The sequence below is a fragment of the Camelus bactrianus genome, chromosome 14 (assembly GCF_048773025.1).
Source record: "Camelus bactrianus isolate YW-2024 breed Bactrian camel chromosome 14, ASM4877302v1, whole genome shotgun sequence".
Taxonomy (NCBI): domain Eukaryota; kingdom Metazoa; phylum Chordata; class Mammalia; order Artiodactyla; family Camelidae; genus Camelus; species Camelus bactrianus.
The window spans coordinates 4,138,590-4,154,598 of NC_133552.1; the positions used below are offsets into that span (position 1 = coordinate 4,138,590).

General features: G+C 46.6%; 1 long non-coding RNA gene across 1 annotated transcript in view; it reads left to right on the forward strand.

The window, feature by feature from the left end:
* The first annotated feature begins 3,824 nt into the window (after window positions 1-3,824).
* LOC141579738 (uncharacterized) overlaps window positions 3,825-16,009 on the forward strand; it is a 63,492-nt gene continuing 51,307 nt past the window's right edge. The window contains exon 1 of the long non-coding RNA XR_012511610.1: window positions 3,825-13,899. This is a non-coding gene — a long non-coding RNA (uncharacterized LOC141579738). The remainder of the gene's footprint in view (window positions 13,900-16,009) is intronic.

The window sequence follows — 16,009 nt, forward strand, 5'->3', positions numbered from 1 at the left end:
CACAGCAGCCTTGCCCCGCGGAGTCGAAGCCATGGGTGCAAAGAGGCCAGGGGCACTTGCTGGAGCATATTGAGCGGGAAGCCACGAAACCGCCCAGGTCCCTGCCACAAAGGCGTCATCTCTAGCTGACGTCTTGTTTACATTTACTTCCAGTTCCTCATGTGAACCTATTTTTGATAGATAAATACAATAAAAGTGGTCCTACATATGTACCATTTTATATTCTGCTTTTAAAAGTAACATCATATTACAAATATTTTTAATCTTTAAATATTCTTTTAAAACATGCATTTTTTTCTTTTTTCAAGCCTTTTTTGGGGTAATTAGGTTAATTTGTTTATCTATCTAGCTATTTGTTTGTTGGTTTATTTATTTGTTTATTTTGATAGAGGTCCTGGGATTGAACCAGGATCTCGTGCGTGCTAAGTATATGCTCTACCACCGGGCACTACCCTCCCCCTAAAACATTATATTAATAGGTGCACAGAAGCCCGCCTAATGGCGGTTCAGAAATGTAGATGTAAACAGTAAGACTTACTAATACGTAGAGTAAGAATACGGTCACACCTCTTCTATCTTCTTCATAAAATTAACTGCTGGGGCACCCTAATCCCTTTGAGCAGAAAGCCCACTTGGCCCCTCTGAAGGTCCCGCCTGTCTGCCTCCCACCCAAGTTCTCCAAGAACGCTAGCGCTCTCCTCATCCTGAGCAGACTCCAGGTACCGAGCTCACAAAGCCGGAGGCCCAGCGCCGCAGCTCCCGGACTGCCACAAGGTGCCACTGCTGAAGGTCAGTCCTGTACACTCCGAGCACCGTCACCAACCGCCCCCCCGCAGGTGTCCCTGCTGGGGTGGCTTCTTGTATATAGCTCACAATTGCACTCTCAGCCTTTGTTCTCTAAGACACAGCCACTGGGAAGGCTTGCGGGATCTTGAGGCCCTTCCAAGATCAGCCCCATACTGTTCTGAAGTCAACTGTGCTACCAACTCTACTCTGTTCTTAGGTCCCTGTTATGAATTTGGGATGAGCCTTGACTCTCTTTCCTTCTGAGTAACTTCATTTCAGGGTCTCACTCACATCCTGCCCACTGTTGTCCCTGACGGACCTTTTCGATTTCACACTGAGGAGCAGTGGTCGGCTGTTGACCCGTTTGGAGAACCCTGGGCTTCCTACGCCAAACAGTGAGGTTCCCCCTCCCCAGCCAACAGCTCTGCAGAGCAGGGAGTGTGCTGGCTGTTACTGAGCCGTCCGGAAGGCCGCTCTGCTCACCACCACACCACCAGTGCCGCTGCATTTTGTTTTGGAAAAAACAAAATGTTTAATGTTTTCCTTTCTTTGGGAAAATGGCCCTATGTTTATAGGAGACCATGGACGCGTGAAAGTCCTACTTCAGTGTGATTCTCTAAACCTGTCCTGAAATGTCTTTGTAAATAAAAACCTATCCTCCACGCACCCCATGACATATTGTTGCCCTACTGCTGGACTCTAGATTGTTGCCATATTTTGAAAACTATAATGGGGGGAGAGCATAGCTCAAGTGGTGGAGTGCATGCTTAGCATGCACGAGGGCCAGGGTTCAATCCCCAGTGCTGCTGTTAAAAAACAGTGATAAATAAGAAAAAGCCTGATTCCTCCCCCCCACCGAAAAAGATACAAATGTATTCTGTTACGGCTCTAGAGCTTAGACCTCTCTGGGCTAAAATCTAGGTGTCAGCAGGGCTGGTTCCTTCTGGAGGCTCTAGGGGAGAGTCTGCTTATTGCTTTTTCCAGGTCCCCGAGGCCACCTGGCTCCTTGGCTCCTTCCTCCCAACACTCCAACCTCTGCTTCAGATGGAGCATCTCCCACGGCCAACTTTGACTTTCTTGCCCCCCTCGTAGAGGATGCTTGTGATCATATGTAGAGCCCACTTGGATGATCCGGGGTAATCTCCTGATCTCAGGGTCTTCAGGTTAGTCCCATCTGCCAGTTCCCTTTCACATGTTAGGTAAGCTTTGTAGGTTCCGGGGATTAGGCTGCAGGCACTTTGGGGACCCAGTTCTCAGCTGACCCCACCCAGCATCTCCACTGGTGTGAGTGAGCCGACAGGCAGGGTCAACATGCCAAGGAAAGAACTCCCTTGGAAACGCCACTTTCACAATATTGTCTGTAAAAGTGTAGAAGGGAGAGGTCCTGCTACCACGTGCACAGATCAGCCCCTTTGATTTCTCTTGTCTTCCTTCCTGTCCTTGGCTAAATGCAGAATAATTTTAGGTAATTGCAGCCATAGGATTCATACAATTTTCTGTTCTGTTTTTTTCACTTATACTATATACTTTAAAGATTTCATATCTGTAACTAAGAACTTATTTTAAGTTATTCTTTAATGTATAAGAGGATCAGAGACTTCTTTAAAATACCAGGGGACCACTGAGATTACCAGGGGTACACAGGACTGCACCCATATGTTCCTAGGCGGGGTCTATAACACGATCCCTCCCCCAAAGCTCACAGTCTAAGATGCTTTCGATGGAAAGCTTGAGAAATGTGTCTTAACTCTTTCTTGTCGCTTGCAATCCCTTGGCTTTCTGCTGGGTGAAAAGGACAGGTAAGAGCCACGTGGACAGCAGGGGAAGAGGAGGAAAACAAACGTATCAGAGGAAAGAGTGAACGGATGCTAGCCTGTGTTCCCTTCTGAATTTATTTCCTAACCCGTCCCAGCCGAGCAGCTGGGCTCTTAGAAGCCCGCGGTGTTGGCTGGACACTCGGGCCACTCTTTCACTGAGAGTATTTCTGGCTGAAAGAACAGCTGCCTTTGCCTCCCACAGAGAAGAACAAGCGCCGGCATGAAAGCATCCGAAGGTTCTTCTGATTCTGCCACTTTCTTTTTTTAAATCCTATAAAACTAAGGTGGCAGCAAATTTTACTGTAATAGGAAAAAAAAAAAAACAAAAACCCACAGCCCAACCCTTGGGCTTGTGGTTTCAGTAATTAGCTCAATGTGCTAATGAGAGTCTTCAGGGAGGATGGCATGAATTAATGGGTGAATTTCACTTTAATAAATGTATAGGCAATTTTCTAAATGCAGATGGCCGAGCCCGCCCTGATGTCTCTACCTAGAGCCACTCAGTATGGTAAGTGTCAGAGGAAAGTGGTTAATTTGTAAAATGCTTCATGATCCTGATTAGAAGAGAAATCCTGCTAATGTTTGCTTTCCACCGTATTATTCCTCTCGCTCAGGCTGAGAACCCATCTTGCCCCCACCTCCCTAGCGTCCCAAGGCTTTTAGTTGCTCCTGTTCTGCTGAATGGGGAGACAGCTCTCTCCCTTCAGGGGGGCTGGGCTGGCCCTCCCCCCTTTGTGGGCTTTCTCTCCCAGGATCTGACCCCAAGGCCAGCCCGGGGGTCTTTATCTCCTGTTTTCCTGAGTACTGAAAGTGACCAGAATGTGGCCCAGGTGAGAACAACGCACTGTTTTAGGGAAGGTACCTTCCCAGTTGTGCAACACTCCGAAGTCATCGTCACTTTAAGGAACTGTTTGCTGGTAGTTGGTTACACATGTTTAAACACACCAGGAAGATCAGAGAGCTAAGAGAAGATGTGAATTCCTCTCTTCTTTTAATTAACCCTCTGAATCAGGTTTGCCTTCCTGCTTTACAGGAAAAACCCGGGCTCCGATTTGAAAATGTGTTTCCAGGCCTTTGGAACTGGCTCTCTGCTCAGGATTTATCAAGCACTTTCCTGTGCACACCATTGGGAGGTACAGTGAGATTCAACTGCTCTGGATCAATAAACTTGAAAAATTACAGTAAGTCAACATTCATCACAGCCATTACCTCGACAACAAAAACCTCAACTCAACAAATCCTCTATTTGCTAGACTCAGGTTAACTGGAAAACCCAGTTTAATGGAAATGACTTTGACACCCATGAAGGGGCGGTAAAGCTCCACGTCTTAGGGGCACTTTTATGAACACAAGGTAGAATTTTCCCACCTCAACCCACAATGAGTAGTGAACTAAGTTCATCAGACACTGTTCTGAATCCAGCAGAAAAGTCCCGTCCAAACACAGAATCTGTATGGTTCCGGATTCACAGGTTGTTTTTTGTTTTGAATTTTTTTTTTAAAAGAACCAAAATGGAATTTGGGGTTATTGAGTGTTCACAGCCCAGATGAGAAGAAGAGACCTGGAAGGGCGGGGATACTTGCTTTGAGCTGGCTGGACCGGATCCCAGCCTGCGGGTGAATGCGTGGCTCTCCGCGGCCCGGGAGGGAGGCCTCCAGCGTGCGCTTCCGGGCCCCGGCTGGGTCCTAGTCTTCGCAGTCAGTAGGTTGCTAAACTTAGACAAGAGCAACAGATTTAGCAAAGTGAATAAACCAGCTTGGCCACACCAGGACACCCTGTGGCTCAGCCAGATGCGATTTACACATCTGCCGCAGCTGCCCTCCCAGTGCCTGGGTCCAAGGAAGGCAGGAAAGCAGCCATCCACGTCTCCTTTCATGCATGAAGGGAGAATAGAGGCATGCCTGGCTTCCTTCCATGATGCAGCTCGTTGGGAGTTAAGCAGTTAAAAAACAGTGCGAAGAAAATTCTTGCTAAGAGTTAGAAGAAGGAGTGCATGAAAGGCCAGGAGCCCATCACCCCTCCTCACTCCCCCTTGAATCTTCCGACCAGAACCAGGGGTGCCCTGTCTTCTCTGCTGTGAGAAAGCCAGGACCACTGACAGTCGGCCTCTGTGGCCGGGACTGTGTCATGTGCTTCGTGGTGCGCTCTGAAAAGGCCCTGGGTCCCCATGAGCATTGAGCGGGAGACCATCGCCACTCTGCCCCTGGGGCCATGTTCAAATACTGGGGGAGCAGTGTGGACCCTGTAAGTGGCAGCACTGGGGGGCCCAACCAGAGATGTTCTTCTCTTACTCAGTTCATTCATTTATTCAACAAGTCTTTAACCGACTTCCTTCTTCCCACCAGACACTAGCAGTGGGGATAAGATAGTGAGGGAAGCAGATGCAGCACCTGACCCCACGGAGCTCACAGTCTGGTGGCTGTGAGCAAGTAAAACAATCCTCTCTGCAGTAAACTGATTAAGTTATAATGCCTCCTGCACCTCGTCTGGTCAATACACCCAGTGCTTTGTTACGGTGGTTCTTGGGTGCTCAGGGGTCAGGAGAGTCTCATGGGGCCGGGACCAGGAATCCAGCCAGGATGGGCTCTAGACAGACAGCAGAGAGGTCAAGTGGAGCTTCCAGAGTCAGACCGCCCAGGTTATTGTCCATTACTCACCAGCTGTGTGACCTTGGGCAGTCAACTGCGCATGCCTTAGCCTGTCTCCTCAGTTGTGGAATTGGGGCTAGCACCTGGCCTCTGATGAGGTGAAACCTGGGCAGGTGTCCAGTGCCAAGCACAGGTCCTGGCACGTAGAACATCTTAGCTCTTGGCTTGCCAAGAGTTCTTGGCCAGAAAAGCAGCTTGTTGAGGGCAATTCAGTTTATCTGATTAACAGTAACAGCAATCTAGGCAGGATGGAGGGCCTGGGAGGCTATCACGGAAATATGGTAGCAGAATTCAAAACTAAGGCTGGTCCCAGGCAGGAAGGACATGCAGGCCCATGGCTGCAGCCGTCAGAGTGGTGGCCCTGACCCCAGGCTGCCCCTGAGGCTCTCTGTTCTGCATTTCCTGAGTCAGCAGGACCGGGGAGTGAGCAGGTATTGGGGGTGCTGTGTCGGCAGCTGCTGTAAGTTCTGAAATCAGAAAGCCTTCCTGACTTTTCCCTCTTGTTCACCTTTAGGCAGAACAACTCATCCGAGGTCACATTACTCCTGTGTCTGAGCCCGGGCTGTTCAGGGGAAGACGGGACCAAGTGATTTTCTCTTAATTTTCCCTGGAAGCATAAGAAGTAAGGACTCCTGTCCTGGCATGCTGGTAGGAGAGTTTAAGTTCATAGTTTAGGTTTTAAAACTGCAATTTGAGCCCATTAGAGAGAGATCAGGCTACTGACATGCACGGGAAAACAGTGCATTAGGCTATTTCCTTCCCGTAAAGACCTGTAAAAGCCAGGGTGATTTTTGCAGAATGAGGTTATTGCAGCCAGTAATCGGCTCAGGCAGGACCAGAAGCTCTGAAATCAAGCCAACGAGGTCAAAGCAGGTCTGTGCGCCTGAGAGTAGGAGCTGGGAGCCAGGCTCTGTGCCTGGTGTGGACTGTGAACTAATTTATCTTAAGATCCATAAAAATCAGGTGGAGTCAGGATCAACCCCATTTTACCGATGGGGAAGCTGAGGCTCAGGCCACCAGGATCCTACTACTTGGCACTGGGAGTGCAGCAGCCTGAGAGATGAACGCCTCCTCCCAAACAAGAGTGCCTGATTTGAATCCCACCTCTGTACACACGGGTGGGTGGCCTTGGGCACATTCTTGACTGTGGGACCTCAGTTTCCTTGCCCCACAGGGCAGTAGAGAAGGTTAAAACAGAAAATGCACGAACCTGCTTAGCCCTGCTCCTATGTCTTGTCCTTAGAATCTCCACCCCTGCTCTTAGTGATGGGGGGGTGGGCCCTGTCCGCTCAGCCCAGGTACAGCTGCTGCATCCACACGCGGGGAGACCACTGCCCAGACAGAAAGGGATGTCAGGTGCTGCCGCCAGGGCTCTCCAGGCCCCCTACACACACACCCACCCACTCCCCTCCACACGCCTCCTCCTAGCCCTGCCAGGGCAGGCACGCTGTCTCCTTCTGAGAGCCGCCACCCACTCTCACTTCCCAGCACTGTGGCTCCCTGCAAACACCACCCACCTTGGGTGGAGAATCCATGGAGCAGCAGCTTCCAGCCCATTTCTTGAACTTTTGCCTTTGGGTCACCCAGCTTCCTCATCTGGAAGCAGAGGTAATGAAGTGGCCTACCCTTGGGGGAAACTTTGAGAATAATTAATATAATTGTTTAGAGTGCTCTGAACTCTCCGGGGTTACGGTTTATCATGATGGCAATCACCATTGGGATATAATTAACTCACCATATAGTTTTCTCAGGAACCACATCTTTGAAAACTATTACTTGTAATTTTACAAATTGGATGGCCCCATCCTGGTCAGCAGCCAGCAGCAGACTTTTGAAGCAAGCCCAGGGGGACCTGCACTGGTGTCTCTGAGGATCCCAAAGCAGAGGGAGGACAAACTGCCTCCTTGAGGATCCTTCACCCTGAGTCCGTAAAACTGCAGCAGCACAGATTTCAGAATCAAAGCGGGATCCTGTTTCAAAATCGTTCCTCTTGAGATGCCAAGGCCAGGGGGCAGCCGCATCCGCAGGAAGGCTGCTTCTCTCCTTCCAGGACCATGGCCCACCTGCATTTTACCTCTTCCCCAATCACCGCAGTCACAAAACCCATTTTGATTTTCCTGAAAGAGGCTGTATTAATTGAATGCTACGTCTCTTCCAGGTAAAAAGGAAATGAGACATTCTCTGTGGCTTTCATATATAGTCAGTTATGGCCGTATTGGCGGAGGGGGCAGCTGACCATCTACAGTGGAAGATGGGAGGGCAGAAGGAATGAGAGACGGAGGGTAACAGTGGGGACTACGGTGTGGATTTGAGGGGGATGCTGAAGCCATCTTGCCTCGCTTTCCAGGTCTCAATGGCCCCCTAAGTCAGGAGTCGTGCCTTTTCTGAGGGGCCCTGCTTGTGCAGTCCCCATACTGAAGAAGTCCACCAGTGACCATGGTTGGAAGTTAGTGAACGTGGGAAGGTGGAGGATGCTTTCAGGGGATGGGGGGGAGGGAGTTGGGACCACGCATGCGTGCGCACGCTCGCACGCATGCGCACACACCCTGGCTACCTGCGCAGGTGTGGAGCCGTGAAGAGGTCTAGCGGGAAGGATATGCGCGAGGTAGGCGAGACACCAGAGGTCGGCTCTCGCCACTGCCACCTGGGTTCTGCTTCTCAGCTGGCCACTGGAAGAGTATTTTACCCACCTTGGCAGGTATCACGTTATGAAGCTGATGTAAATCTCAGGCCTTACGGAATGTGGTTTGCAAGATGCCTCGGGCATTGCTGTGCACCCTGCCCCTCGGCCCTCTTTTCTGCGTTTTCTTAGTAGTTCTGTTGTTGCCTGAACGCCTTACATGTGCCTAGTTCTTTGCAGATCTTGCATGTGTGCTTGTGTCTTATATCTGCTGAGGACCTGTGGGCTTCTTGAGGCGGTACTGAGCACCCGCACCCTCGTCTCAGCTGGAAGAGGGGAAAGATGGGTGGGCCTGGCCAACGGGCAGTTTTGGAGTGGTATCCACAGAGCGGTCTGCTCACCTACCCAGTAACAAGAGGCATCGTGGCTGTGGGAGCACCAGCTGCTACCCTGAGAGGCCTCATGAATCCCTTCCTGTTCAGTAACTAAGGGTACAGAGCTCCCAGCCAGGCCCTTGACTGATGCAAAACTTAAAACTACCTCAGGCAATGAGAGGCACTGGAGAGCATGGCTTTGTGACAATTTCTTCTTCTTCTTCTTTTTTTCTTGATGTGTGCTGTCAAGGGTTCCCAAGGGCATCCACACTTTTCTTTATTTTAATTGAAGTATAGTCAATTTAGAATGTGGTAATTTCTGGTATACAGCATAGTGATACAGCTACACATACATATATATCCTTTTCATTATAGGCTATTACAAGGTATTGAATAGAGTTCCCAGTGCTTTACAGTAGGACCTTGCTTTTTATCTATTTTATATATAATGGTTTGTATCTGCAAACTCCCAACTTATCCCTCCACCCCCTCCCTTTCCCCCCTGGTAACCATAAGCTCATTCTCTGTGTCTGTGAGTCTATTTCTGTTTTTTAAATAAGTTCACTTGTGTTATTTTTTTTTAGATTCCACATATAAGTGGTATCGTGTGGTATTTTTCTTTCTCTTTCTGGCTTTCTTCACTTAGTAAGACAATCTCCAGGTCCATCCATGTTGCTGTAAATGACATTATTTCATTCTTTTTTATGGTTGAGTAGTATTCCATTGTGTGTGTGTGTGTGTGTGTGTGTACATATATATGTATGTATATACATACATACCACATCTTCTTTATCCAATCATTTCCAATTATTTCTTCTTCATTAATCACTTGCTGCAATTTTCAGGGTCATTCTTTCCCATAGATATCTGATTTAGGGAAAGCAGACCTTGGCTAGCTGTGGACAGTCTTGGAGTATTTTGGCCCTAAGACAATGACCTAGAAGTAATTGACGACACAGTGGTAGGGAGATGGGCCTTCCATGGTGTGGCTTTGGACAACTCAGAAATCATGGACCTGAGCAGTGGAAGAATTCCCAGGTTCAACCCAACAAGGTATTCGTAACACCTCTGAGGGCCCTCCTCCGAGCCCAAGGATGCCGCTGCAGAAGTCTGCCCAGGTGGGCATCCCCGGGAGGGATGGGGGTGCGCTCCCACAGCGTCTAATTAGTGACTGTCCGGCTCACTTGAGGGTGTATTCTGCAGAGCTTTCCCCCCGTGTGCTTTATTGTCCTGTTTGGAGCTCCTTTAAATGAAAACAATGCAAGCCAGGGCATTTCTCTCATGGCTGCCTCTGGTCTGTTTACTCCCAGCTCTCTTTAGGAGGGAAAAGGCTGGAAACTGCATCCTAATGGCCCAATTAGTCCTAATGCTGTGCAGTGTTGACTGTTTAGCTACCACCATATTGTGTACAGAACTAATTGTGGTGAAAGCAAATGAATGGTCAGGAAACAAACAGGCTACTAGAAAATAATTACTTGGAGTGTTTCTCTTTAGTACCTGTGCAGCAGATTTCATTATAGTCAACAGCCTCTAAGCTGCTCGAAATAGTGGTATTTGTCATTTTCATAGAAACTTGATAATGACATTAATTTATCTTAATGGCCCGTTCTATTGTTATAAATAGTAAAATTAGCTTAAATTGTCTTGCTTTTGCTGGTTTTGGATGGCTGCGGAGGGCCCCACAGCAGCCGACGAGTAGATAATTTGGTGTGCTTGACAGATTCCCAATAATCTGTTATGTGGAGCATGAGTAATGCTAGCACCATTAATGTTCATTTTCCTCTAAATTCATTACTGCCCTTTTCCCTTTTATCTTTTTTAATGTCTGCGCCATTTTTCTATGTTTCAAGTGGAGCCACAGAGCCTATTCAGATTCCGCTGGCTATTAACATTCTGCACATAGCGAACATCCCATGGAAAACAACTCTTTATGAAATGATGAGCCTGGTCGCTATTTACAACAGAAAAAAAAAAACAGGCAGAACGGAGAGCTTACTGGTATCAGGGCCTGGGTATAATTAAGCCAAATGTAATTTTAAAGAAATTTAAATGTTTTCATTTTATGGCTAAGGTAAAATAGACTCAAGGGAGAATCTAAGAAGGTGTAAATGCATCAACCACACTCACTCCTCCCTTCCACATCACTCCGGTCTCAACCCCCCGGGCATCTTATCAAAGGTGAGGAGGCAGCGTTCCCTATCAACTCGATTCTAATTAATCCCTAAGAAATGTTACGACTGATTTCATTTCTGTAAGCAGATATGTTGACACAGTATCTGGAACAAATACAAAGGCTATTTATCATCAGAAAAACTCCTAGAATTCTGTTGGTTCCCTCTAACTTCCAAATCTTTGTGTGTGTCTCCCCTGTTAACTGGGAAAGACACCAAAATCAGTCACTTCTGTCCTTCAGGCTTTTATATTATAAGCTGCATCTTTTTAAAAAAAAGAACTTAACCAAAAATAGCGAGAAAGAAAGAAAGAAAGAAAAGAAAGCATGCTTTGTTCTCAAGATAAGGGAGATTCTCCTTGATGTATCTGTGCAGAACTCATCCCCAGGGTTGCATGGTCCCAGGGAAGAAGATGCACTGAATTTTTAAAAAGAGACCCCAGACATGTCTGTCAAACCAGAAGTCCCCCAAATGATGACTTTCACACTGAAACAGCAAATCAGCATTTAAAGAACTTTCCCTGTCCATGAGGCAAAATCATTTCTTTTCTCCACTGCTACAAACATTTTAAAAGCAGTCTGTTCAGTAAAATCACCCAGATGCACTCGTGAGTATGTGTACGCCCAGGCCCTGCAAACCTTGGGGAGGAATACAGGATAATGTACTAATAATGTGATGTATCAGAGGGGCAATTCATAAAATATTTATCCTAAAGCAGAAAATGTGTCTGTCTGCCTTGTTCATTTATAAAATAATAGTTTAGGGGAATTAGGTACCAGCTAAATCCCTTAGTCAATGTGGTTGGTTTCACCCAGAGTCCATTAGACCAGGCTATGTATCTGCTGAGGAAGACGCAGCCTGTCAGCGGTGCATAATGGATCATGAAAGATAAATGGATTAGGCAATTGAATAATTAGAGTAGTGCCCACCAGTGCGGCTCTAAGTAAAGGGCTGTGGGGATTGCCATTAGAAACCTCCATTTCAGTGGTTAGAAATCCATCTGGGAAAATTTGGCTGGTGCTGAAAGTTAGTGCCTGGTGGAGAACTAAGGGGAAAGAAGCTCCCCAGGGAGGGTCCTGGTACCCAAAACCCAATGTTGGGTGATTTGGGAGCCAAGATGCTGGAGGGACTTCAGCCTTGCCCCCTCCCCCCACCTAAGTAAGTCTCGCAAGCACCAGATTTGGTGGAATTGAACATTTCCCTGGAGAGGGGGTGATCTGATCTGCTCCTCTGTCTTCAGGCTTGGAGCACTCAGAGATGCCTTAGGGAAAGGCTGTGCTGTGAATGCTGTACTCCGGGATTGTGCAGTACACACAACTGTACTCTGCCACCCATCAAGGGCCACACCTCTAACACTTTGTGTGGTGCCAGGCACATAGAGGCTGCTCAGAAATGTCTGATGAATGAATAGCAAATTGTCATGACCTTTACTGAATGCAGTGAGAAACAAAGGAAGACACACTGGAAACATTCAAAGCCACACAAACATTCAAACACCTGCTTCAGTCCAACAGGATCTAGTTCTATTCTGAAAACAATTGCTGGAAGGAAAGAAGTCTTTATTAAAGGTGTGACTATATAGAGAGGGAAACAAAGTCCCAGGGCCCTTCTTGGCTACTTATTAGTTGGGAGCCGGGGGCAAGTCACTGACCAACTCTAAGCCCCGTTTTCTCAGTGTTCCCGGAGTTGACAAGAGCTGGCTCTCAGGGCTCCAGAATCCAGTGAGGGACAGCACGCCTGAGTGCGCTGTGGACTCTGAATAGTCAGAGTCTAGTTCATGGCCATCACTGCCAACCGGAAACTCACGCATGTCCGCAGGCAGCTCTCACTCATCAAACACAGGGTCTTATCGTCCACCGCACATGTTCGAGTCGGGTCACATTGGCCCTGTTTCATAGAGACAGAAAGGAGGCTCAGGAATTTGCTCTGATTTGATAGCTGTGGCTAATGACACAGGCAGGACTCAGACTCAGGTCTGCCCAGCACAGAGGCCTTTGGGCCACGGGTTTGGTTTGGCCTGTACTGAGGGAAGGTCCTGGCACGACGGGATGTGCTGGTCACATGCATACAGGCAGGCTCTACGTGCAAAGCCCTGCCCTGGTGGAGGTACACCAGGGCGGGGGGCTCCCGGGGAGGGGCTGCTAGGGGTGCGTTCTCTGTGTGTGCACCAGTCTCCTGCATGCTTTTCATCTTCAAAACCAAAACCCTGCAACCCGTAAACAGCAGCTCCCGTTCCCTTTCCTCCCCGCCCCAGCACTATATTCTACTTTCTGCCTCTATGGACTTGACTGCTCTGGGGACCTCGTGTCAGTGGTATCACACAGCGTTCGTCTTTTTGTGACTGACTTACCTCACGGAGCATAATGTCCCCAAGGCTCATTCACGGTGTAGCATGTGTCCAGATTTCCTTCCTTTTTAAGGCTTGATAATATTCTCTTGTGTGGACACACCACAGTTTGCTTATCTCTTCATCCATGGTTGGACACTTGGATTGCTTCCCCCCTCTTGATTTTTGTGAATAGCGCTGCTGTGAACGTGGCTGTACAAGTACCTCTTCAAGACCCTGCTTTCAATTCTTTTGGACATATACCCAGAATTTGAAGTGCTGGATCATGTTGTAATTTTCTGATTTTTTTGAAAAACATCCATACTCTTTTTCCTAATGTTTGCACCATTTTGCATTCCCACCAACAGTGCACAAAGGTTCCAATTTCTCTACATCCTCGCCAATCAGTTTTATTTTGGTTTTTTGATGGTAACCATCCTAACAGAGGTGAGGCAGTATCTCATTGTGGTTCTACTCATCTTTTAAGACCTAGGTTAAACCTCTTCTCTCCTGCCAAAATTCCCCCAACTTCTTCAAACAGAGTTAGCATCTTGTGTGCCCCACTGACTCCTGTTCCCAACTCAGTCATATTTATGAGATTCTGTATGTATTTGTGTATCTGCATCCCCCAAAGGATGCTCAGTTCCTAGATGGTGGTCCCATTCACTCAGTGAGGTGTTTTCAGCATCCAGTACACAATAGGTACTCTAGAAATGTTTGTTGAATGAATAAAAAATGTTTGTCACTCACATTTAGTTTAACATTTTGTTGATTTACTGGTTTTAATTTTTACAGAGCTGTAACTTACATAAAGTGCACACTCATATCTTAAGTGTGCAGCTCAGTGAATTTTTAAATAAGTTTATACCCGTGTAGCCATCTGTCCAGATCAAGACAGAACATTTCTAGCACCCTAAAAAGTTCCCTTGGGCCTGTTACTGGTCAAATACCCACTCTGCTAAGTAACTCCTGATTTTATTTTATTTTTTAACCCTTGATCGCTTTGCCTGTTCTTGAATGCATGTAAGTAGAATCACATGGCACCTATGTTTTAATGCCTGACTTCCTTCACTCAACCAGGTGTCTGGGAAGTTCATCCTCGTTGCTGCATGTATCTGGGACTCATTTCTTTATATTGCTGAGAAGGATTCCATCCTGTGAGTAACCATGGTTCATTTAGCCATTCTCCTGCTGATGGACATTTGGGTTGTTTCCAGTTTAAGGCTGTTATAAACATTTTTGGCTCCTGCAAATAAAGATGCTCTAAGTATCTTCTATGTGTCTTTTGAGGGATGTTTCTCTTGTGTTCTCATTTCTCTTGTGTCTGTGCCTTTGAGTGGAATTGCTGGGCCATCTTGTACAGCTTTATAGCAGGTAGGGCCAAACAATTTTTCAAAGTGCTTGACCGAATTCACACTCCCACCAGAAAGTGTGCGAGAGGGCCAGTGGTTCCCTGGCCTCGCCTACACTTGACATTGTTGGTCTTTTGACGTCGGTCATTCTGGTGATTGAGGGTAGCTTTTTCATGATCTTTTCCCAAATTTCCAATTTTTTCTTTGTAGCAATATTTTATTTTTACACTGATAATTTAAAATTCATATGTCACACTTTCTTCTATTTATTAAATGTCAATATGTTTACCTCCTTCTACATTTGAGATAGGAATTTAAATTTTTTAAGCTTTGTTTTTTTATTTTGTTTTTTAAGTAGGGCTTTTGAAATGTAACTATTTAAGCAACTGGGTTGAAGCTCTGTCCTCACTGTGGCACGACAGGAGCAGCAGGTGGGGTCAAGAGGCTGGGCCAGGGGTCATGGGGAGGGTATAGCTCAGCAGTGAATACGTGCTTAGCAGGCACACGGTCCTGGGTTCAATCCCCGGTCCCTCCATTAACAACGACAACAACAAAAAAGAGGCTGGACCAGAACTGAGGCTCGAGGGGTAAATCCCGGCTCTGCCACCGCAGCTGCTATGGGGCTTTGGGCAAAGTTCATACACCCTCTTGGTGACTCAGTTTCTTCATCCATAAAATGGGGAAGGGAACAGAACATGCCTCATGAACTTGTTCAGAGGATTAAATAAGTTACTACACTTAGATAACCCCTGGCACCGAGTTAATACTTATTAAATATTATCCTCACTCAGTTTCTTCAGTGACTTTTATTAAAAGTTGCTTCCTTTTCCTTTGTTATCTGATTCCAGGTTAGTCCTAGTAACAGCTCTCACAAAGTTTAAGCATATTATCTGGAACCCACGCTTTGTTTTGTTGCCTGTTTTTCCTATTCTTAAGCCAATATCATACAGTCCTTGGGACTGTCACTTGGTAACATATTTGATCATTTTCTGGGCAGTGAGTTCTCCTAAATCTGCTTTTATTTTCCTTCCCCAATGCAGTATTCTTGCCTACGTATTTTTCCAGTTTCTTAGTGTAATTCCTTTGGAAATTTTAATTAATTTTTGAACTCTCTCTGTAATTTTTAAAATTAATTTCTATACAACTTTAAAATGATTTCTATACAATTTCCATTTAAGGTTAAAAAAATATTGGCTAGGTAAAGAACTTTTACAACACAATAATAAAAAGACAGATAACCCAGTTTAAAAATGGGCAAAGGATTTGAATACAAATTTGTCTGAAAAAGATATACAGATGTCCAGTGATCACAGGAAAACATCATTAGTCATTAGAGTAACGCAAATCAAAACTGGAGGGAGATACCACACCACACCCACTGGGACGGCTGTTGTAAAAAGGACACAATAACAAATGCTGGTTTGGATGTGGAAAATTGGAACCCTCATATATTGCTGGTGGGAATGTAAAACGGTTCAGGTGCTTTGGAGAACAGTTTGACAGTTTCTCAAAAGTTAAACATAGTTACCACGGGACCCCACAGTTTCTTTCCTAGATGTCCACCCAAGAAAACTGCAAACGTATGTCCACCCAAAAATTTGTAAATAAAAGTTCATAGCAGCTATATTCCTAATGGCCAGAAAAGGGAAACAAGTGTCCATCAGCCGACGGGCGGATGGCCAGTGCAGGATATCTGCACAACAGAATACGGCTCGGCTGTTAAAAGGAGGGAAGTACCGATACACGCAGGCTCACGTGGGTGAACCTTGAAAATACGCCAACTGCAGGAAGCCAGCCCCGGGGACCACGCAGTGTTTGATTCTATTCGTATGAAATGTCCAGCCAGAACAGGCGAATCTATAGAGACGGAATGAAACTGTAGAGACTCGTTGCTGCCAGGGCAAGGAGGACGGGA